Here is a 24,644-nt window from a genome sequence, read left to right as displayed (position 1 = left end):
AGACTTACTGCAAAAATCACAACACTAACTTTCAGACCAAGACACGCTAAAAGAATGAGACCTGTGTTGGGTAGCTAGAATTAAAAATCGATTTTGCTTCTCAACAGGTTTCAGATTCAACTCTGTAATTTGGGACCACATCTACATCTTTGCAGCCTGGGAATCCTGAGTGAAATTCTGTATTTGCAAAATGATTTTACTGCTACTAAAAACAATCAAGTCCTACACTTCAGGAAAGATGTGATGTTAATGCTTGAAAATCATAAAAGCTCTGCAAACTCTCAGAAGTATGGAGCAGGTACTGTGCGAGCAATAGTCTGCCATGGTGAATGTAGCCAAAAAGTAAGATAAAATCAATGATCAGATTTGGACAGGGAATTAGCTCTGCAGAAGTTATGTCTAAGTTTTCCCATGAGTTTAATTAGAAACAGAAGAGAAAAATCCTCGCATGGATGCACGTAAGCTTAATACCAACAAGAAATCCTGACAGGTAAGCTTTGAAAATGCCTGTGGACACTTTTTTTTTCTAGACTAATTATAAACTCTATTTATTAAAAAACAAGCAAACAAAAATAAAATAAATCCTACCCCAACAACTGATAAAGATCCTAACTTGTTAGACAAAGCAGTGACAGTGTATAAAAGCCAGGTATTTTTATATTTTTCGCAGTTCAGAATGCTGGAACAAAATTCCATAAGATGTATTAGAGATTAATGCACCTTAGGAGTGAATTTTCAACTATAAAATAACTGCAGAAGTTGTCGTACATGTCAATGAGAAATGTGCCACAATTTTCGTTTATTATACTGGTTTTATAACTGCCATTTAATGGGCTTTACAAGAATTTCAAAAAACCTTTACTCCATTTTTTATTTTTTATTTTATTTATTTATTTATTTATTTATTACAATTCACACATAATTCCCTAACTATTCCCTGAATTTGAGCTGTAAATTAAATTCTCATTTCAAGTAGGCAGTACAACATTATGACACTGGCCGTGGGCTATTTAAAATGAAGGACAACTGTGGCTTATCAGAAAACACAAGTTTTAACGGTATCTCTCAATACATAATTTTATGCATATCTACAGCTCTTATTCCGGTAACATTTGAAGGACTGATAATTAAGCAGATTTCTTCCCCCTCTGGATCACCTCTACAAAACAAGGATGAACTCCCCCGCCCCTGGTTTTAAAGTAACAATATGCATCCAGGAATGCCTTCCTTCCTTATTCTACTGATAAAGATATAAAGACCTGGAAAGATAAATGACTTGTGCAAGTTATTCAGCAGGTCTGCAGTTGAGCTAGAAATGAATGCCAGATTGCTATAAACCTTTACACTGCTCTAATTAGATTTTTACATGTGTTATAGGTTATATTATTTTTAATCAATTTTTTATGCTGCTGAAACCCTCCTCAGAGGCCCTAAACTACATAACAGGACAGCCTCAGTCACCAGAAAGCCTGAATAGCGGTGCCTGTAATACCATAATACTAATTTTTCCAGTTGCAGCCTTATTTCATTAACCCACAGTTTGATGCAAGCTCTCAAATTCTACAAAGTATTGGGAGAAATAAAGCTTTCCAGGTTCACATACCTTCTTGAAATTTCTGCTTTGAGACCTACCTTACCAGCCAGAATATAAAATACTTTATTACAGAAATTCTAGCAGGTAGATTTGAAAATGAAGAGGTGCTAAAATAATAGTTGTATTTTTTGTGATGGTTCAAAGGGCAAAAAGAAGTGAAGGATTTATGAGTAAAAGGAGGTTGACCCTTTAAAAAATTTCTGAAAACACAGAATCGGAGTATAAGCTACCACTGGCCCTTGTGGCAGAAAATGACTAAGAGCACCTGAAACTATGTTAGGAAAAGCATTGCCAGCCGGTAGAGGGAAACAATTATTCCCCTCTACCCACTGGGGAGAACACATCTGGAGCACTGTGTCCCCAGCTGAGCAACCCAGTACATGACAGACACGGACAGACTGGAGTCCAGCAAATGGTCCTGAAGATAGTTGAGAGCTTGGAGTATCTGACACATGCAGAGAGGCCGAGAACTGGCACTGAGAGCCTGAGGAAGAGAAGGCTTAGTGGGATTTTATGAAGATGTATAAAAAATGTATAAATCCCTGAGAGGAGACTGTGAAGAAAATGGAGCCATGCTATTCTCAGTGGTATTCAGTCAATCGAGAGGAGACAAACTATTATACAGGAAATTCTGCTAAAACATTTGTCTTTTATACATATATAATTATTACAGTGAAGGTGGCCAAGCACTGGAACAGGCTGCTCAGGAAGGTACTTTGATCTCCATTTCTGGAGATACACAAAACAAAACTGCACACGGTCCTCAGCAACCTGCTCCAAGCAGGGCATTGGACCACTGAGTCTTCAGAGGTTCCTTCCAGCCTCAGCAATTCCATGAAGAGGTACTTAGCAAAATTCCAAGATCTACACATTATGAAGGATGTCAGGGATGGAAACAATGTATTCAATTCCGATGGGACCCTTAATCCAAAAATAGTCCCAAGGTGCTTTACAAACACCACAATGTATGAAACACTTCACGAGCTACTGAAATGCAGCCAACTCTGGGGTGAAATGTAGAACAGTTTAATAGCTTCCAGCAAACAGAAAAAAAAAAATCAGTAAAAGCCAAAGAATGCCATATGCAACTGAAGCTACAAGGGGAATTAGGTAGAAAGAATGTAATTATCCATGCTGAATTCTAGCCAGAGCTAAAAGTAATCAGAAAGTCAGTGAAAGACCAGAACAAATTGATCTCATTACTCTTGCATTACTTGGATCTACTTCTAAATGGAAAACTCTTATCTGAGTCTACTGGACTGACACTAGTGTGTACATGGAGGTGTGTTCAAAAAGAACACAGGAGTTAAGGAAACAGAAAGCTGATAACATCTCTGTGCAGAGTGCCAGCCTGGATCTTACCTCTCATTCAGGACTCATTAAGAACCACTGAGACTTGACTTTCTCTCTCCTATGTCCAACAGGATTTTGACTTCAGTGGAGCCACAACTTCTGAAATTTGGTAGTGAAATGGGAAGAATCACATGCAAAATAATGGTAAGCCAATTAATAAATATTATTCACAACTTGCTACCTAACACCAGAAATTTGCATGCAATGTGATGAACGCATACAAAGCCAGTATAAAAACTGATTTTAAGAAGATATCAACTAAACTAGTTACAGAAGACCACAACTCTTCAAAGCCAAAAGTACTTTTAGATAGGATTGATCTTTTACCCATTATCAGGCTTCTAGCAATGAATATCCTATTATTTCAGCAGTGAAGCCTTGTATCTGACAAACAGCTAGCACTGTGCTACAAGGAGAGATAATAAATGGGAAATAGGCAGGACTAAGTAAGAAAAGGACAAAAACGATATAAATAGTGATTTGTTTCTTAAGAAAATACCTTAACACATTGGTTCTCAAGTAGCACTAGGGAAGCAAAAACTTTTTCCAGTAGACGGATTTATCTTTTATACTACTACTTTCACTTCATATGAGTGAAGAATCTTTCAATAAACACAAACATGAATCTCTGACAGTACAAGCACCCACCTCCTGTTTGTAAATGACCAAAAGCAAAGACCAAAATCTGGTCTGGCTTCGGGCCATTCCCAAGCCACATATAACTACGCATCCACCTTTGTACAAAGCCCTAACACCTGCTGCTGAAGAGGAATGAGTCTGATGTTCTGGTAATTGTAGCAGCTCCTTTACTACAGAGGTGTTTCATCAAGAAGACACTCCTATATTTTAAGTGAGAATTACACGCCCTTCTTAAATAACTACATGAAAAATGAATTAATATTTGGATAAGCCATGCCAATGATTAATTACCTGCACTGTTAAAAAGCTGGCCTTTTATTTCCAACTTGAAGGCATGCAACTCTCATTTTCAGACACTGGATCATGTTATGTTATTGCTGGCTAAATTAAAGAGTCTTTGAGCGGAATAAACATCATTAACCAGCCCTTCCAGGAGCCTAGGGGTATGTATACAGTCTTCAGTGCGGTGTGTGTAGGCACATCTGCACAGACTTCAAATGAACCAGTTAGGAAATAATAGCAACCGTGACAAGGAGCTGAGCAGGGTCTGAATGAGCTCTCCAGGACTTCAGGATGCAACCCCGTCAGCAACCACGCTGTGTCTGTGCTGAGACGCTTTCACTGCCAGATTAAAGTAGGTCTGGGCACTGTCCCTGAGGAAGCAAACAAATCTTCAAATTTCAGAGCAGCCTTATGCCAAGAAGGCTAGCCACCCACATCTCACTGACTTCCATGTCACTTGAAAACCAATGAAACACAGAAAATGACCCTATTAGTAATTCATCAACAGTAGCTCTCTCTTTCAGAACAACCTGCAGCCATTTGGGAATGTGACATTGCAGTGATGCTGGGATGTGCCAGATGGGAGTCGTGGGGGACAAAAACACCAGGTAGTGTCTTCAAAAGGGGAATAGCTTCTGTCTGCAATAGTGCTGTATGTAGAGGAACTCCTGATGTTGTATGCAAAGCTGTCAGCAAGGGATGCTTCCTTCCTCAAACCCCAAGCAATGTGACCGACCAGAAGATTTGGCCAGCAGGTCCCTGTTGTGACACGCTGGGGGTCAGTGGCTGGCTGCTTCCTCGCATCACCCTGAGTGGTGGGAACAGAACAACTTCCCCATACACTCCCACTTTGAGCTCCCATCATTTCTCTGTATTGACTACGACTCTTTACACTCCATCACAAATATTAATTAATTTGTAGCTGTGTGCACGTGTATTTATGCCACACAAGCTCTCTATCGCAGACACGTCTATATTCTCTGGGAATATCAGCAAAACAATGTTCCACAACATGATTAGAGACGTAATTCCTAAACGGGTGTTGCAAGCCCACTGCAGCTAATGGAGTTACCCACAACGCACAGACAAATCGGGTCTCCGCTGGGCGTTGGCAATTGCCTCATTAAGTACAAGCTTTTAGCTACTCCAGGATTACGTAGAAGAAAAATCAACAAGCTTTCTCTAGAGTATTAAGAAGAAAACAGAGTAGAAGACAAAGAATAAAAGAAAAAAGAATGTAAAATTAAAAATAAAAGAAAATCAATCTTCCTTTCTTTTTGCCATTTCATTTATTGATTTCAGCTTCACCACTAAAATAACACAGCAAAAGGACTGTTAGAGAAAACATGGGTGTATTAAATAGATTTTAAAAGATCCAGGTGATAAAAGTGATTAGATAAACTACACAGATGAATCAAATGGTTACACGACTAATCCTGCTCACCAGATCTACTTTCCAGGGATCCAGTGAATGGCTTTCTACTAGAATTTGAATTCATCCTGGAGATTTCTCAGAATCTGCCATATACGACAGAACTACACTGTACCCACTTGTACTGCGGCAGGTGCACTTTACCCTTCCCCCCCCCAACCTTCCCTCTTTGAAAGAGCATGCTCCAGTACCGAAATCACATCAACTAATAACACACCTTTTGCCCACAACTATCAGACAGAGTTAAGTTATAAGTAAATCTTTCTTTATGTTTCATCAGGAAAATACCTCAGATTTCTTGCTCTTATTGCAAGCCACTGAATGGGCTTCACTCCCCCTTTCTGTCAGACTTCTGACTTGTTCACATGATGAACTTGTTCTTTGGCAACACACTGACACAATAGTCACACCATGTAGAGTCACACAACAGCCCTGTTCCCAGTCCCTGGCATCAAGCTCCTGAAGGTCACTGCTACCAGACTATCCCAGTGCTCCTTATCTTCTAGGACATCTCCTGAAGCTACAAGTTGCAGCTTCAAGGACTTGAAACCTACTGTAGGCTGTGCTATGTGCAGAACTGGTGACTTTTCCACCCTGAGCCATTTAAATTCTCCTTTTCTGGGTCACATAAAGAATGTGTTTTGGCCAGCTGCAAGAACTGGATTCAGGCCAGTGTGCTTACTGTGTGGGCTGTGTTAAGATTTATGACATCCCTTAAGTAATCATTTTCTAGCTGTTAACTTCCTGAGATTTGTAAATAACATGGCAGATCAGTACGCTGCAGTCACTTAGTAACTTAAATGATTTTTAAAACAAAAGTTATCTGGGTTTGGAAAAGACGACGATGTCTGCCTATATCTTCATGGTAGAAAGAAATATATGTTCCTGTGACAGCTAGGAAAAGAAACATCTTCCAATAAAAGAGCAATTTGGTGGATCAATTCATTTTCCAAACGTGCTATACGAACCACTAGTTAGACAACCCTGTCAACAAGACAACACCTGCAGCTCCCAAGGCTTCCCTTTTGTTATCCACTTGTTGAGGAATGCTACATACAATACCTGTACTTTACGAAAAGGTTTTCAAGTGACTGACAAAATGACTGATGTTTGTTTTCTTAGAAAAGCTGTTTACAATCACTGTAAAGAAACACAGTCAGGACATGTTCTGTACATCATTTCCAAGGGATAGCTTAATTTCTCTGTTTTGGATTTGATTCATGGCCATTCAGGAGAACCTGCCTTGCTTAATCAAGGGACTTCTCATCAAACCTTCTGCTGTTTCCTCTTGTGTCTTTATAGTTTTACAAATACAAAACGAACAGCACCATCGTTTTTTGCTGCATCCAAACATAAACTCCACTCCAAAATACATTATCGCTAATGTAGCGTATTACCCACCTTGTGTCCCAAGTCTATTTTTAAAAATGATTTATGGACAAAAATCGACACACGTAATTAGTCTAATTTGAGTATTCCATGGTAAATGTTATTATAGAACTCTGCTCTAAATTAAACAAAATTAAATGCTGATAAAAATTTACTATCCTGCATTCCCCAAATGAGTCTATGGTTTAACGGGAGATATCATGTAAAAACCATTAGTTTAAAACTGAACGAATCTCATTCTTACACTATTAATTTTAGTCCTTTAGTTTTATACTTCAGGTTTCTGCAGATTATGCTTAATTAAATTTTTATAATGATGTTTAAATTAGCTGTTCTATATGTGATAAGAATACCTTGACAGATATGTTTCTAATTTGACCTACAGGATTTAATTTCAGGAAGTTGTACTTAGTCTGATGTCTGCTTGCATCTTTCCTTCCCTGCCTGACTTCCTCTGAGCCAAACTTATTTCTCATGTCTTTGTGTTCTGAAAGGGCTAATCACTACAGGCCTTCAGCTCCAATCATTGCCACATGCATTTATTTGGATTTATGAACAGCATTAGAGGAAATTTGTTTTAAAAAAGTTTAGACAAGAAACACAATAAAAAAATGCAATGTTACAAGTATCTCCAGCTCTAACATAAAAATCACCATATACTGAACAGACAATTATCTTCTAGTGATGTCTTTTTATGTTTCTAAGTAGTAAGAACAGCTTAGGTGCACTCAAGGAGCACAACTTTGGTCACAAAGCGCATGGATTGGAACAATGCTCTTCAAAACGCATGAAAATTAAGGACAGAACTTCTATGCATACACCAAGTTTGTTCAGTCCACACCTGACCGATATTTTCCAAGAGAACTCACTTACCTTCTATCTTTTCAACTATAAGAATGCTTTCAACATCAAAAAATAAAAACAGGTCCAACTCTGGGTGATTAAATCCCTAATGTTAATGATTGCAATCAAAGAAACACAGCAAGTATTTGGACAACAGGAGTCTGAATTTGCTTAGACAGAAGCTCTGCGTAAACCGACCTTGCTGATGTACTCACACCCTTCTGTGCAATGAGCCACTCAGGTGGATATTGCATTCTTTCATCATCTGGACCGACAGAAAGTAGCACTGTGAAATCCATTTCTTACCTGAAGTCTCACTGGAAAGGACAGAAGGAAAGTCTTTTTGCCTGGATCCTTGCAAAGGCATTTGGATGCAATCTCAGGTCTGCAAAACGCTCAGGTGCCTTCCCATTTCCTGAAGGAAGTTTTCCACTTACAGTCATGCTTGCTTTGGGGAAATCCTAAAATGTAATAGCAAAAAAAGGGTTAAAAATCATAATCGCAAATCCTTTTATCAAAGGGATTTTCTAGTCTTAAGGTGGAAAATTACTGAGGGTCAGGCTATTTTTGGTTGTTGTTAGGAAAGACTATAAACACCTTGCAGAAACAATTTGAACAGATGCTTGCTTCCCTGCAGTAACTCTCCTTATGCTAGAACCAGAGTCATCTCAAACTTCTTAATTTTGGTAATAACATCACCGAATGGTCTCAAAGTTTGGCCACAATAAAATATTGTTAGAACTGTTTGTCAAAATAATCTGACTAGCACAACTTAAAATAAGAACATCAGTTAGGGAACTGTAACAAATAACCAGAAATGTCAGCTCACCTTTTTCTAGTTTGATGCATTGCATGACCCTTAACATGCCTGATTTGTTTGCAGACTACTTTTTATCCTTCACTTGATTTTTCCTGCAATCCCAAATGGATACTGTTTCCAGCGTACTTCAGCTGCCTGTTTTTTCTTCTTTCTGCTGAGTAGCAACCCAGTTTCAGGTTTAGTAATTTTGGCAAGAGGTACGTTCCTAAACATTTGCTGAGTCGTAACCACAAAGTGATTTCTCCAGGATGACTGCAAAATAAATCAGGCAGGACAGTCAGTTGTGTTATTGATAGTGCATCGGTCACTGCATTCCCTGCACATTAAGGCAGCTACTGAAAGAATATGGTCCAAGGTCCCAAAAGCTCATTAATATTTCCACATATGTAATGTCTAAGCGTAGATGTCATATTACGCATCAAGTTCACTTATAAAGTAGTAAACTATTTGTATCGTTTGCAATCAAACCAAGTAATTCAGAGAATATTCAGAATAATTAATAAGACTTTCCTGACCTCATTTTAAAGTATACTGTGAATGGGACTACCATTTATTCTGATCAGAAACATTCCTGTCACATCATCAAAAAATGTATATGGCACACCCATTTACTAAGCAAATCCTTTCAATCATTCATTACTAAACAAAAAAGACCTGCAGACTTGTAGAAAGAGCCAGCAGAAAATCATTGTTATTGTCTAAGAAATATTCTCTAAAACTCTATTCTCAATTGCACTGGTGTAAATTTGTCATAGGTCCATTCACTGTCGCAGTCTCATGATTCTGTCAGCTCACTCTGAGCCTGGCAGAGCCACTGCAAAGCCAAAGTTATTTGCAGTTTCAGATTTATAGTGATGAAACATAGCTGTACTCAGTCTATCAATCATCATTCTTTTGAGATGCAGTAGGCAAACTGAATCATGGCCTCTGTCCTAGACATCACCACTATTTTTTGGTGATCTATGCCATCTTGTCCCTCCTCCAGAAACTTTATAAGAAGGTACAGAAAGGGAAAAATGTGAAGGTCTATTTTTTTTTTCCTCTCAAGACTACTAGAAGTTTCTTAATGGTTCAAAGGATCTGATTTGTAAAATTAATTATCTCACACAGCAAATTGCTGTTATGAAATTTCTGGCTAAGAAAAATTCTAGAGACTTTCCCCAGCCTCAAATACTTTTGATTAAACACCTGCACTAGTCTGTACTTATCTTAAATTTTAACGGTTTTTGTTTTGAAGTTTACTCATCATAAAAATCAGAGGTGAACTTAAGTTATCATAGCCTTAAAAAGACCTGAAATGCCCAAAGCATATTGATACATCAGATGACAGAAAGATGTATTTGTCTATAGTGTTCAAATGAAACTAGATGGGGAAGAAAAAAAAAAAACAACAACAACACAGCATGCAGGGTAATTCTTGTTCTCTGTTTTGAGATTACAGATGAGAAAAGAAAAAGACATCAATTTATGGACATTCTCAGGATATTTCAACTAGACAAACAGCAATTAAAACATATGAAATATTAGAGGGATGAAAGCTTGGGTCTGAGAAGTCATTAAGTTCTTATTTGGCTTTACTTAGAGAGTCTGTTCAATAATTAGTACAATTTTTTATATATACAAGAGACATGTATCTCCAGACTTGATGATACATAACTGACCACAGAGCAGAGACTAAAATTACCAAAGCAAGAAAATATATATATATACATATATATGTGCACAGGCTTTATGTGAGAGGTAATATTTCATTTACAGATTTATATCACATCACATTTATGATTCCTAAACTGTTCAAGAGCAAACGGGCAATATCCACAGCAATTTCAAAACGTTCAGATTAATAGCTGTTAAAGGAGATGAGTTTCTTAATACAGAAGTTATAAAATGTGCAGATGGTAGAACTGTGAAAATAATGATCAAAAGGAAAGCAGTGAGAAAGTCCCAAAGCACAGGCTAGTGAGATGCAAGCAAAGCTGACTTTGCAGAAGAGTCATTCAAGAACTCCTGAGCACTTTGGCAGCATGCTTATGAAAGCAGAGAGGCAGAAGCTCGGTCCTGCACTGACAAGGCACAGAACCAGCTCCTACACACTGCAGCAGGCTGGGCTGGAAACAGGGAGTCCTGGTTCAGAATAGCACCTAAGCTTTAGGAAACCTACATCTTTCAGGACAGGTGTGACACTTAATAATGCAACCATGTGGGATTTATGGTGTTTTTTTTTTAGGACATCATAATGTAACCTTTCTGGACAGGTCCCCAAAGTTCAGCCTGGGTCAGCTCTCTTCTTCATCGGGTTCGTTCATCTTCTGTTGGTAATTCAGGGAACATCTGGGGTTTTGCCCTTCCTTTCAGTCCCTATATTATATTTCCTAGTCATCAGCTGAACTGGAACTGAAACTGCACAAGGTGTAACTTTTTCATGTTCATGCATAGGTGGCATTTTTTAATGTATAAAAAGGATAAAATTGCATAAACCCACTGCAAGGTACCAGTCAACCAGCTCACTTTTTTGTTACATCCCACCAGCAAGCACAGCCTGGGAGGAAAGGTGACAGACAGGCTCATGTCAGTCACAGTGCAGCCTGCGAGGGACCTAACCCATTATAAACTCAAAGAGTATTAACAAGATATAAAAAATAAAAAATAAAATGGGTGGGGGAGTGGGAGTGGGAACAGCTCATATGCACCTGAAAGCCAGGAAAAAAAAAAAAAAAAAAAAAAAGAAAATCATGTGAAACTTCAGATTCCTAAGAAGATAATAAACGGCAGAAGGGGATGACACAACTGTTCACTGATTTTCTGACCAGCACAACAAAGACAAAACCTTCCTTTCTCCTGCCCCCCACTGTATTTTTCCTCCTTTTTTGTCTCCATTTCCTCCAGTGCAAGCTGTGCAGCACTCCCTATGCCGTAAGCAGTCCGCACTAAATGCAGAGAAAAAACCAGCTAATCAGCCAGTTAAAGAAATTACCTCCTCTCCGTCTCACTTGCCACCACGGGAACTCCACACAGAGCCCTGACATTTTTCCATTTTAAGGGAGCAAACACTCCACCTACAAAACCATCATTATCAAACAAGGAGAGACTGAGTTTGCTTATTTGTTAATTACCAGAGCTTCTGACAAAGGAGTATTTCTTCCCTCTCAGAAGTGTTTGCTTTTATGTCTGGAGAAAGAAAATAAAAACAAATTACAAGCACTTATTAATATGTAAAGGTAATTGCTTCATACAGTGCAGGGTGAATAGACAAAACTCAGACCTTCCATTGAAGCTGCAATCCCTGGCAATTGGTAATGCATGCTCAAAGCAAATGGATTAAAAACACTTGTACAGAATGACACCAGAGATTATAACACTTCTACAGACTGATATTTTTCCCTCAAAAGAAAAAAAATAAAAATAAAAAATGCCTACCTGTCAGTACAGTTTTCTTGAAAGCCCCAAACAAAACATTAGCTGGATGTTTATTACAAGTTTGGAAGATCACTTTGGCACATGACAGCTACTTAGTTCAGTGACATCCCTCATCATCACACCAATCCCATGCCAAATGACCATTACAAGAACACAGCAAAAGCTCTGCCCTTTATTTTCTCATATAAACAAAGACAACAGAGAGATACTATTCAAAAGCCCTGAGAGATGTCTCTTGTCACAAACAAACAAAAAAAAAAAACAGATATCCACTACAATTATTTCCTGTTTCACTGGCACTGCAAAGAAAAATATTTCTCTGAATTAGCAAACATAACCACAATATACCTCTACAAACATAGCTTCTTAATAGATTTTATAACTTATATAACTTTTCTTTGAAAAACAAGAGTTTGGAAGAAAAAGCCACACAAAATCGATATTGGTTGGAATGAAATGCAATTCAACAGTTCTCGCAGGGGCTGTGGGAGGGGGAAGACTTGAAAAACAGAACCAATAGACTAAAAGTTACTGGTTTACTTCTCAGTCTTTTAAAGCAAATACAAGTCAACTGTAATTCATAATCTTCACTAATTTTAGAATTTCTAGAACAATCTGACAGCAAGTTGACAGATACTGTTCACAATCATCATTTAGATAACATCATAGTTCTGATAAACATTTTGGAAACCAACATGATTTATAACTTTGTCAACACAGTACTTGCCAGATGCAAGCTGCAACGAGTCAGAGTTGCACAGAGGCTGGCTACTGAACAGCCTGCAATAAGGTCAACGTTAGAAGACAGATTTTTCCTGTTTTTTGCACAACTTTACAGAAGCTCCCCTTTAAGGTCTAAGGTGGAAATTGTTGCACCCAGATAAATACCAAGAATTAATCTACATTTCAAGAAATAATATTCCTTTCACGAGGATTCCCCAGATTAAGGCGTTCAAAGCAACCAGTCTAGTCTGAAACATCAGCCTGGTTTCTCATATTTCCCAGTTCTAACAGGAATATACTAATTCCCATTGTGATTTCTCTTCAGAAACAAGTTCTTATAATTCTCATTTTTCAGTTCCCTCCAGAATTTATCTACAGAAGTCAGAATCACAGAATTATTGTATCTGTCAAGTTGATGCTCCTTTGAGACCACATGTAAACTACTGCTGTTAACTTGATCACAAGAGACATTCTTTCAGGTTGTTTGCGACCAAGGACTATTTGCAGTGCCGAACCGAACAGTTTAGTCAAAATTAAAATTGAACAAAGCAGAACAATATGCTGCATTGTTTCATTTATTTCCCCTAACTGAGCATACTGGTAATACAATTTAAATACAAAGTTTATGTAAGTAGCACCCAAGAGAAGATCCTGCACAGATACATGATACTAGGAGAAAATCCTGTCATGCTCTGAAACACAATAATGATTATCTTGCTCCCATAAACAGCAAAGTAGAAAGTTCTTCACCCAACAAGGCTGCTACTAAGTGGTTTAGATGTTACAGAGATGACAATTATTGTAATACTTGTCAGCAGATGTTGCCTGACACCTTTGCTACAGAAACTCTTTCCAAATAAAACATTACAGAAAGGACCCTGTCAAAGACCAGAAGCAGATCACAATTATTCCTTGCAATGCAGTCCAATAAATGTGCTAGAGAATAAACAAATGAGCTAGCAAATGAATAAAAGCCTTCTGCTAAAGACAAGCCATGATTAAACATTCACTTTCAAATGCTGTCTTTTTTGTCCAAATACTTCACTCTGTCCGTAAGATGTGAAAGGCTTGTTTGGAAGCCAGTTCCCTTCATCAGGAGCAGCTCTAGCACAGTCGTGGCCAGGCAGCTCTGACGCTGTCTGCTAACACATGGTGCTTCCACACTGCAGTGCTTTGTCCTTAACTCAGCTGGCTCCAGGCAACAAATACACCACATGAAAAAACTACATCTGGGTTAATCGTTACCTTGTTTGAAAACAAGCTGCGAGTAAGGGTCTATTCTAGAGACATCCTTTTAAACACAACTGAACCTAAAGCTCAGGTTCCCCATTTCTGCAACTGTTGTTAGATAATATGGTAATTCAGGATATATTGTTAGAAGTGCAACTTAGAGCTGCTGCATCAGGAGGACCAATTTCTCTTAGAACAATTGGCACAGCAGGACTGTCAGCAATAATCAACCTTCCCACTTCGCACATCCCGATGTGCCTTTGCAGTTATTCAGTCTGTACATTCTGGAGCAAGCACAATCCAGCCCATAGATACTCCTGTTTTGACCTCTCTGGGGTTCCTAACAATGCAATTCCTGCAGTATCAAAGTCCTGCTTCCCTGTATTGGCGGGGGATGTTTCAAACACACTGTCTGAATGCTGGAAAAGTCAAGCTAGTCCTGTCGGTATCGCAGAGCTTCTGAATGCCCAAGCTAGGAAGAGGTTATATTCTGTGTATCTGCATCTGCCACAGCAGGAAGTCGATGCTACTTATCAGAGAATGAAACTTCCAGCAAAAATGCGTGCTGTGCTTATGTATGTAAAGTCACCCTTCTAACTGCTTGCAGATCTGTTTACAAATAACCACAGACATCACTATTAGATACCTAGGCTTAAAAAGAAAAAAAAAAAAAAGAAAAAAGAGAGAGAAATAAGGACCCTTGAAAGCTGAACTGAAATGTGATGATAGTATGGAACAGACTGAATGAAAGTCTGTTTACTAAACAATATATTGCTATAGCATTGCTGTACTGGTCTACAAAAGTCTTATGATTTTCCACAGTGAGCTTCTATAAAGCACTACAAAACGTGTCAGTGGCAGAGCAGCAATAACAGAGCAGCGCTTTCAGTGAGGCCTGCTGCGCAAAGCCACCCGCGCTCACGTTGTGCTCTTCTGCCTGACAAACCTGGTTAAACCTCTGCCCAGAAACTGCAGAGGATTTGGAAAGCCCCTTCTTGAGGAGGTGGCTGTAGGAAAGGCCACAACGAGTGAGATTTCTGCCTCAGAGGGACATACCTCACGCTCACAGTTCAGCTTTTAGGGCCTAACATGGCACTGGCCCTTCTGTACAGGGGAAACAACATTCACCAACAGGGCACCACGGCCCTCGGAAAGGCCTAGAGGAGAGGCTGTGGAAACGACATCTCTGAAGGCTTTAAAGACAAAGAAATGGCAAGGCTGACCTGATGCAGCAGTGGCAATATCCCCACCAAGCAGGAGGCTGGCCCAGAGGCTCTCCAGCAGGACCTTTGGGCCTGTGCGTCTCTGAGGGGCTTCGTGCTGCCACCAGCCAAGCCCTGAGCTGACAGGGCCGCGTGTTCTCCATGGCGTTCCCCAGCTGTTTGGAGTGCATACCTTGCTGTTTGCTAAACTCACAATAATATCCCAAATGAGGGAGAATTGGAGTTGTTCCCATTTCTGACACCAATATGCTCTTCTAACAACTGGCAAGTCAGAGTCTACTGTACGTAAAAATGGGCTGAGAGAAGTCACAAATACAGTGGGTAAATCCAAGCATTTGTGGACCTTTGGTATATTCATAGGGACTTCTGGCTTGTAATGGGAACAGCCCAACCACTGGGCAGTCTGAAGCATTTAGCATCTGATTTAGCATCCCTTCCCGGTCTGATTCAGTTCATAACGTTGGGGTTGTTGGCATAGTTCTACTGCTGTAGAATCTGAAAGATCTACAGTGGAGGAAATTACAAAGGCCATATGCAAAGGCAGAAAAAATGCGCTATTTGTGCACAAATTGTAAAAAAAAAAAAAAAAAAAAAAAAAGGAAAACAAACCACACCAACAGCAACAAACTCAAATAGATAATGACATCATCCTCTCAGCCCCTCCCACAAAGGCAGGAACTATCTGACTTGAATGGAAATATGCCTACAAGAGGTTCAGAACCTTTTGATGAGGTGTCGTAAGAATTCTGAATAATTAGGTAAGTACCTAATAAATGCTCACGTCTAAATAACAGAATCTTCTATTCACTGACAATTCCTGAGAGTCAAGTTTAAATAAGAAGTCAATACATGGAAAAATAGACTTAAAATGCAAAATATTCTCATTTTATGTTATTCGAAATCCATGCTGATCACTTGAGAGATTTCTGCTCACAGGAAGGAGACAGACTTGTCGGAATTTCTGACATGATTTATCTTCCCAGTGACGAGCGTGTTACTCTGGCAGTTTAGTCTCATTTGCAATGCTGAACTTCCTATTTTGTAACATTTATAGCTACGCCACAACATCTCACCCATACGGCATGTAAAAAGCACAAATATCAACGCAGTGCCACAGCAAGGGGGGGAAGAAGGGGGCTCCAGCTCCAAACAAACAACCCAAAACCCAATCTTGCACCAGACACCTTCCCTCACATGTCACGGGGTTGATGCTTGCAGTGATGCTAACAGAGTTACCCAAACTCTCTGTAAGGCAGTTAGTGCAACAACATCACTATTCGCTAGCATGCGTCCACTGAGCACATCCTGCAAATGACTGCGTACCTAGGCAGCGGTAGCACGACAGCTCCAGGCCCAGGGAAGTCTGACAGCGGAACGTGCAGCCTGGCAGGGCTGGTGTGCTGAGTCTGTGCTGTTCTGTATGCTCGTGCAAACAAGGAAGCCTCTAAAGGATCCGTAGACACGTATGATAAACCAACACATGGCAAACAATAGTAAGAAAATTGGAAAGTTTTCAGTTCAGGTCTTGAAAGTCCCATTTTACTTTTATAGCGTAGGCTAGAAGAACCTAGCAGCTTGTCTGCTTCAAGTTTGCTGTAAACATCCTGACATTCTTAAAGACCTATCCCTGCCAAATCTGCATGCATTTTCTAACAGGTGAAGCTGATACAATTAAATGATTTTCTAGTTCACATTGCTCAAGAGATTCTTCTGCTGGAAATGACACTGGCAATTGAGGAACATTGAACAATACAACTGAAACCTATTGTGTTGTCATCCACTAGCAGTTCCATCCTTTGAGCTGCTAAATTTGACAAAACAAACATCAGCACTGACAAAACACAGAAAAATAAGAAAGAAAGCGTCAGAGCACAGAGAAAAAAAAAAGAAAAAAAAAAGAGTATTTTTAGCATAATATAGTCACTGACTATTTACATGCATCAGCATGTGCACATCAAAATTAGCACATATTATGAGAAAAATTGAGCTGGCCGAATGGCTGAGCTCAAAGCGCTGCTTTCGTGCACACCTCACTGCATTCTGGGGTCCATCCTCCTGTCTGAGAGTATTTCTTAGAATCCCAAACATTCCTCAGTATGAGAGCTGGTAATGGTTATGACTGTCAATCAGCTAAACAGCGACATAATGTATTTTTCAAGATAGATGGCTTTTCCTACCTAATGCTGCTGTTAACTTTGTCATGAAACACTGAACAAGCATTGCTGAGTAAGAAGAGACATACTCTGGGAATATCCAGTCTCCACCAATTGTTGCTTCCCTCCAAAACCTCGTTTCTTTGTGTGCTTATTCAACTAAAAATTCCTTGTGAGCAGCAAGTAAATGACATTCAATTTAAATCAATTATTTTGATATTTTGTAAAAATTCTTATTAAGTTAATAACTGGATCATCCTATCATCCTAAAAAAGTTCCTAATAAACCTGGACTATCCCAGCAGTGGCAATACTATATGAATCTGTTTCTAAGGAATAATTCCTTCCCAGATTTTGGGCAGCCCTCATGGTTGATTCAGCCCTTGGCCAAAAATCTCTGCGTACTTGGACAAGTTTCTTAGCTTGCCATAACAGCTGCAGCTGCAGTTAGATCTCACTCCTTGAAAAAAAAAAAAAAAAACAACAACAAAAAAAAACGGTATTAACTCCCTGTTAGAACATTACAATGTATTGCTATGGTGGACAACACAGATTAGTCTAAAAAAAATAAAATAAAATAGTGAGATTAGTCAAAGCTGCCTCAACTATTCATTTATTCAGGCACAATGACAGTTGGATGAAATTTGAGGTAACAGAAATTATGCACTTGCTTTGGTGGAGCCAGGACTTTCCTCCTAGTAATTTAATGAGTGAATTCAGCAGCTGCATAGCAATGTCCACCTACAGACACCCACACAGACACATAACCACTGCCTGTGAGTGCCAGAACTTCAAAGAATGAAGAATATATTTATATTTCAATGTTAGTTTGGTATTAGGAAAAAAGCCCATAATAATAACTCAAGCAGGTGGTAGAGGTGGGAATGTGCTTCAGCCAACTGGCATTTTAAAGAAAAAAAAAAAAAAGAAAACTGCATCTATAAACAGACCATTTACTGTGCAATGATCTGTTTTTATGGGTATCACCATCATATGGAAACAACTCCGCTATCATTTTTGCACGGCCATTCATTTTTAATTGCACAGACCACAGATACATTTATTCATTTACATCATAGATGTAAGTATGTATCAGTGTGTGCAAGAGCCACTGCAAATATATTGTGCAGCTGCAGCGAGCATTAGGAAAGCTATCCAACAGTATGCCTGAAATCTATATTTGCAGTTTCGCAGAGAATAAAAATCAGGCAGTCTCAGTAAAAGGAGCTTTGATGCTGGTTCTCCACTCTTATTGCCAGAGCAACAGTTCCTATTCTGGAAAACTGGAAGTATTTCTTACAGAAAGTATATGAAAAATAGTAAATGAATTAAATATATGCAAACAGCAGGCTGATATAAATTAGTGAAGGACATGAGAAGAAACCACAGGCAGGGAGCATGAGCTCTGCACGCAGACTCATACACAAGCCCTGCAGGCAGCCTGCATCTCAGAGCACCCCCAGATGGGGCTGAACCTTGGGGACACCACCTGAATTTGTAATCCATGCTGGTGCTTTCAGACTCTCTTGTTTATATCCAAGTACTGATCTGCCACTAACCCAGAGCCAACTGCTTGTGGGGACGGGGAGGAGATGCGCTGTACTTCTGACACCGAGACGGGGCTTTGTGCCTCTAATGAGTATAGAGTGGGGCGCATAGGGCTGAAACGCTACCCCAGAGAGAAAGATTTATCTTCCTGACAGATAGCAAAGGAAGGGAATGGATTTTCTCCCCAGCAGCCTTCTCCTCCTTTGCTGTCTTATTATGACTCAGCACTGCTAACTCCACTCTTCGGATTTGCTTTGCTTTTCTTGGTCCCACCTAGCCTATCCTTGCCTTCTGCAGATTCTGGGTCACTTTGGTTTTGCTTTTTTGGTGTTTTTGGTTTTAAACATGAGCTCTTGATAACATTGGCTTTGGTTATACTCAGAGATTAGAAACCTGATGGCCAGATTTCTGCTCATGTTGAGTCTGAGCACCACTAGAAGTAGAGATTTATATCCTGTAAGAATCCTGTTCTAAACCTTCCAGCTACTTTACGTTTGCCAGCACCATAAAATGTCACAAATTTCCCTTGTCTTTCTGTTTTCCTTGACAGCGTTCTGACATGGTATTTCTGTGGAACATTTGAACTTTGATTGCTGTCTCCTCAGCTTACAAACATGCACAGGATCACAGCTAGCCATACATACATACTATGATTTTTTTTTTTTTCTCCTCAGGGTTGACAGTATAAGACCTTCAAATGGATTTTCAAACCTCCCTTACCCTAAATTCCTGGTAGCCTTCCTTCCCAGGAAACATACAAACTGTCATCATTCCGGTGTCTTGGAAATGTTTTTCACCTCAGCCATATTTCAGCGGCTGACACCCAGCATCTCACTCAATCTCACTACAGCCGTATCCGAAGGTTTCTGCTCAGTGCAGTCCCTGCAGCAGTCCACTACATAAGACTGAAGAATTAGTTCCCCAAAGGACAAATCCAACTGGCACAGGATCACAAAGCTTTTTTAGCGTGCTCACCTCTACTTCCTATGTGATTTTTAAGCTGATACCTGGAAACACCACTTCCAGGCCTCTGCAGCCTCCTTGAAGTGAGGTGTTTGCTGCCTCAAAACGAGGTCACATGCAAACTCTGGGCTCCCATTTTATTCAGCTTTGTTCTTTTATGGATGCTATCGTCTTTGGAATCGACAGCACAGAGGTTGAACGCACATCAGTTAGGGCTTTCTAGCTGTGCACTGCAGATAAACAATAGAGAGACATTTGATTTTCTGACACCTCAGGCAGCAATTTGGCCACAGACACAGAGCACTAAAACCAACAATTATAGAGCAGGGAGCATGCAAAGAGTACTCCTTAGCTTGCACCGAACAACATGGGAGCTTCAGCAGTAAATAATTTGTCAACAGCTGCTCGGAGTACTGGGGCTCCTCTCTTTGAGGCACACAGACATGTTGCTGGCAGAGCCACGGTTCTGCAACGAAATCCAATAAAGATACTAAGAAAAGCCATAAATTAGCAATTTATAAAACAAGAGCTAGACTGAGGAAGTAGATAAGCAAACCCACAAAGCCAGATTAAAATACCTGTCTTTAAAGCTGATGAGCTTTTATTGGCACAATGTCCTAATGTTTTTCGTGTTAAAACAAACAAACAAACAAACAACACCCAACAATGCTAAACTAACTTTTTAAAACTTTTTAAAAGGCACCTCATGCAAAACACGTTAGATTTTTTCAGTGTTACTAAATACCACTGAAAGAAACTTTAAGAGGTTTTCTAAAGAAATCTAATTGGGAGGAATTTGCATCAAGAAGTCAAGAGATCAGGACAGAAAACAGTTCAGATTTTACTGAGGTTGGCAAGACATTCCTTGAGTGCAGATTAAGAGTTTGCAATATACTTTTCTCCCATGTTACCTTTCTTTCTACTTCATCATAACTATATATATTTTAAAGAAGAGAGAAAAATCAAAACAGCGAGAAAAAGAAGTCTCCAGAAGGTGAAGGACTACTATGCAACCTCTCACCTCCTGTAGCAAAACAATTCTGTATAAAATTCCCAGCTTAAATACCATGAGGCACAATTCTCTGCAGTTTAGTAATTTTCTGTGCACTGAAATGGCCAGTGAGAGCTACTTCTAGGGCTCAGGCCAAACAGGTTCCGAAGTTTTTTCATGAAAGTGAGAAGGGATTTCATCATTATTTTAAGGTGGTTTTTTTTTGGACCATGATGCTGATTGCCCAGTTTCCTATGTGAAAGCCTTTATCTTGGAGCAGGTAAGAAAAACAGAGCAGGAAGGGTCTCTAAAGGTTATCTAATTCACTCCTCCTGCCATAAATAGGATCAACTAGTAAAGCAAGATGCTCTGGCAGCTTTCAGACATTTCTTTAATTTGGGTGGCTGAAGACAGCTAGCCTGTGGACTGGTGTCACGTATCCAGACACACCGAGACATGGCTCTAGCATGTGTGCAACTGAACTGCTCTGCCCACGGAGCAAAGAAGGGAAACATATTCACAAATAAAGATGTGTCCATATGGAAAGCCTGAAAGCTAGGTGAGCACTTTATTCCTGAACAAGTTTCCTTACCATGCGATGAGAAAGTTTTCTGAAATGACTGATGCCCTTGAAGCCTCCTATTAGCACACATGGAGCAACCATCAATTTCACAGCTGCAGGATCTATTGAGAAGAGCCTGTCATTTACATCTCAAATGAAAATAGTGTCTTAGACAGGATTTTTTCTTTTCTTACTCCTAAGAGTAGAAAGCAGGGTGTACCAATTTTATTTTAATACACTTCTTAAATTCCAGAAACTGCAGAAGGGCCTATTCCTTCGGGTATATTAGAGCATCTTCAACATGCAATAGAGCACATCACTTCATCGTCTTCTCTGGGAAAAAAAGAATAAGTATTTTGACTTTAAAAACTTTTAAACCTTGTAATTATAACAACATGGGGTTTTGGAGCAAGTCAGCTCTGAGTTCAGTAAGTGCCTCCCTGCTCTCCACTGGTGCATATACTGATGATTCTGCTATATTCCAGGAAAGATAAAATGCAGAGAAATCCAATATGCTGTCTTTCCTTTAGGAATTCATTTGCTGATAAATAGTTGTTCTGTCAAGAATCATAACAGTGCAGGGAGACATCAAAGAATTTGTCCAGCTTCTTTCTTTTGCTCAGAACACATCTGCAGTGGCTGCACTGTGCAAGCTGTTTAAGGGAAAACTAAATCCCCAAATTCAGGGCAAGCACTGTACGGGGGCAGATACTGGCAGACCCAGGCTGTAAAGTGAAGCCACTATCTTTGAAGGGGTAGAAGTGGACAGAACAGATTCTAGATGTCCTACACTTCCAACAGAAAGTGTTTTATTTAAAATACATACAATGCATTCTCATGCAAAGGAGCAGTGCATATGTACCTTAGCTCTGCTTAATCCCTCCAAACAAGGCAACAAGGCTATTTTTTTTATTTTTTATTTTTACCATAACATTTTATGCTTAGTTTGGAAACAAATGATTTTGAGTTTCATGAATAACTCGATGTTCTTGAAAAACATCTTATTTCCTAGCTCTTCCTATTCCCCTACACTTCCATTGTAAGAGAAATACAGGGTAGGATGGAGAAGAATGAAAGAACATTTCAAAGAAATTTCAGGACAGACAACTGTCAGATAAGGCTTTCCTACTAAACAGTTTTTTTTTTCAACGGAGTAAGGCAAACAAAGCTGCATCATACAGCATTCTTGAAAAAACACACCAAAGTACAGTTAGCCCTAATCCTATTCTTGGGTTAACCTACAAACCTGTGTTTGGTTACGTTATTTAAACATTGGACTCTTTGATAGAATTGAGACCTTGAATCTTGCCAAGTAATGAGGAGCACAGGGAAAATACATTAACATAGTGCTTGGTTAGAAATTTAGATAGCAACCAAGTTTTGTTTTCAAACTGGTACCAGTACAGTAACACATTGCCTTTTGAAACATATCTATTGCATGACTGATAACATAATATAGATTATGATGATGTATTTGTGATAACAGAGTAATGGCAATATGTAATGGATCGCATTCATTGCTATCTAACATGATCACTGATTTGAAGGGACACAAAACTCATGTCAAGGGGACTATGGAGAAGAATTCTTTGAAATGGTTGCTGTTAAGGAAAATAAACCCCCCAACTGCTGCGGTAAAAATGAAGAGAGCAGTTTTGTCCTCTTCCTGTAGAGCCAGAGCATGGGATGCACGCTGGTGTGCAGTTGCCCCTTTCTTCAAACAGGGACGCCCAGGGATGCAGCTGGGCAGGACTGCGATGATCATAGCGCTGGGGAGTTGTGCAGAGGTGCCCGTTTGCACCTGTCATCTGTCTGGCCTCGTGTACGGGGAGCAATGAGACCTTGCACATTTGCCAGAAAGAGCTCAAACTGGCCATGGGGAACATCTAGTTCCTTTCTGACTGCAGGATGAATTACCCCCCACTTCCCTAGCAGCTCATACAGTCTAAACTACTAAGATTACACTTATTAAAAACTGCAATCAAAGTCTACAGACTATTAACCAAAGATCTGATAATTGAACCAAAAATAGGAGATGTATCGCAACAGTGATATTACCTTGTGAGAATGCCAAAGCAGGAGGAACGCACAGTGCTTTGCATGGGCACGGCTACACTGTGTGCCACCGCAGAGGCAGATCCAACAGATCGGCCTCTGTTAGGCTGAAGTTGAGCAGCATTCAAGGGGAATACTCCCACTGTGGGGGCACTCTGTATGCACTGTATGCACCTCCAGGGGTCATTTATCTGGGATTTCTAGAAGCGCCCCCCAGCATGCTGGGTCTGGTGGCACATCGCTCAGCCCTGCAGGTGACGGCCAGAAACTGCAGGCTGCTGCCCGGCTAGTGGAGCGAACACAGCCTGTGAGAGGGCACAAGCCTGACCCCAGCCCAAGTCCAAAGCAAATCCTGGCTGATCATCATTTACTCCAAGTCCCTTTATAGCACAACCACTACCTTCTACTAGTTCTAGGCAAATCATGAGGAAAACCTTAAAGATAAATTATCTCCCAGGCTGTTAATACTAATGAAGATGGATTTGTATTGATGCAACACAAGTTTTCAAATACAAGCAAAAATCCTTCGTCCACACTCACTCCCCAAAGCTGTTTCCATTCCCCATCTCTCACTGCTGTGGGCTTGTGGGGTCTTGTTGCTTGTTTCTCCTTGCTAACTCAAAAGGTCACACCATGTATGACTAAAAAACAGTTTCTTGTGACAACCCACATGTTAGCCATCATGTTCCCCATCATGTCCCTGTGCTGGTAGCTGAAATAAGGACCCAAAAATCACACAGGGGTTGGTTCTCATCCATCCTTTCTACATCCACAGGCCCCAGTGACTGATACAGTCTCCTACCAGCACAGAACTTTTTCCCCCCATTTCTCTGTCAAACAAAGTGTCAGTAGGTACCCGTCTTTGCTTTTCTGATACCATTCTGAAACTTAACAGCACTAAATATAGGCTGATTTAAATGCAGCCCTTTTAGCTGGTATTTCATTATTTCCTTTTTCTTTTTTTTTTTTTTTTTTAAACAAACCCTTTGGAATGAGGAAAAATGGGCCAGCAGCAAGATGTCCGAGAGCAGATTTTATTGAAAGTAGCTTGAAATCCCACCTCCATTGTTGCAAATTACTAACCAAAGTATATACATGGTGTGCAGTAAAAATGGATTTGACACAACATCACCTGTAGTATCTCATGATAAGAATGTTTCAGAAATAAGGGTAATATTTAGAGATAAGCTCTTAAAAAAATAATTATGGCAATGGCTTTGAATTGCATGATTAAATACGCATCTTCTCATTTCTTTCAATATCGTAAGAAAGCCTAATGCTCTCCCTTTCTATACAGAAGCAGCCATCTCAGGACCACCCAAACTCTCGCCTGTACACCTGCCTGGGCTAACATAATGGGGAGAGGTTATTTTTGACACATACATTTACATATTTGATTGGGAGCTCAGCAGCTCGCTCTTTCTAAAG

General features: G+C 39.8%; 1 long non-coding RNA gene across 4 annotated transcripts in view; it reads right to left on the bottom strand.

Moving 5' to 3' along the window:
- The window catches only part of LOC106015888 (uncharacterized), a 212,607-nt gene that overhangs the window by 105,695 nt on the left and 82,268 nt on the right, over positions 1 to 24,644 (bottom strand). For all 4 annotated transcript variants that reach the window (XR_011804122.1, XR_011804121.1, XR_011804120.1 and 1 more), the window contains exons 2-3: positions 8,362 to 8,604; positions 7,839 to 7,993 (exon numbers count right to left, since the gene is read on the bottom strand). This is a non-coding gene — a long non-coding RNA (uncharacterized lncRNA). The remainder of the gene's footprint in view (positions 1 to 7,838; positions 7,994 to 8,361; positions 8,605 to 24,644) is intronic.

The sequence above is a fragment of the Anas platyrhynchos genome, chromosome 19, assembly GCF_047663525.1.
Source record: "Anas platyrhynchos isolate ZD024472 breed Pekin duck chromosome 19, IASCAAS_PekinDuck_T2T, whole genome shotgun sequence".
Classification (NCBI taxonomy): Eukaryota; Metazoa; Chordata; class Aves; order Anseriformes; family Anatidae; genus Anas; species Anas platyrhynchos.
Note: the sequence above shows the minus strand (reverse complement) of the source record. Positions and strands in the feature narration are given on the sequence as shown.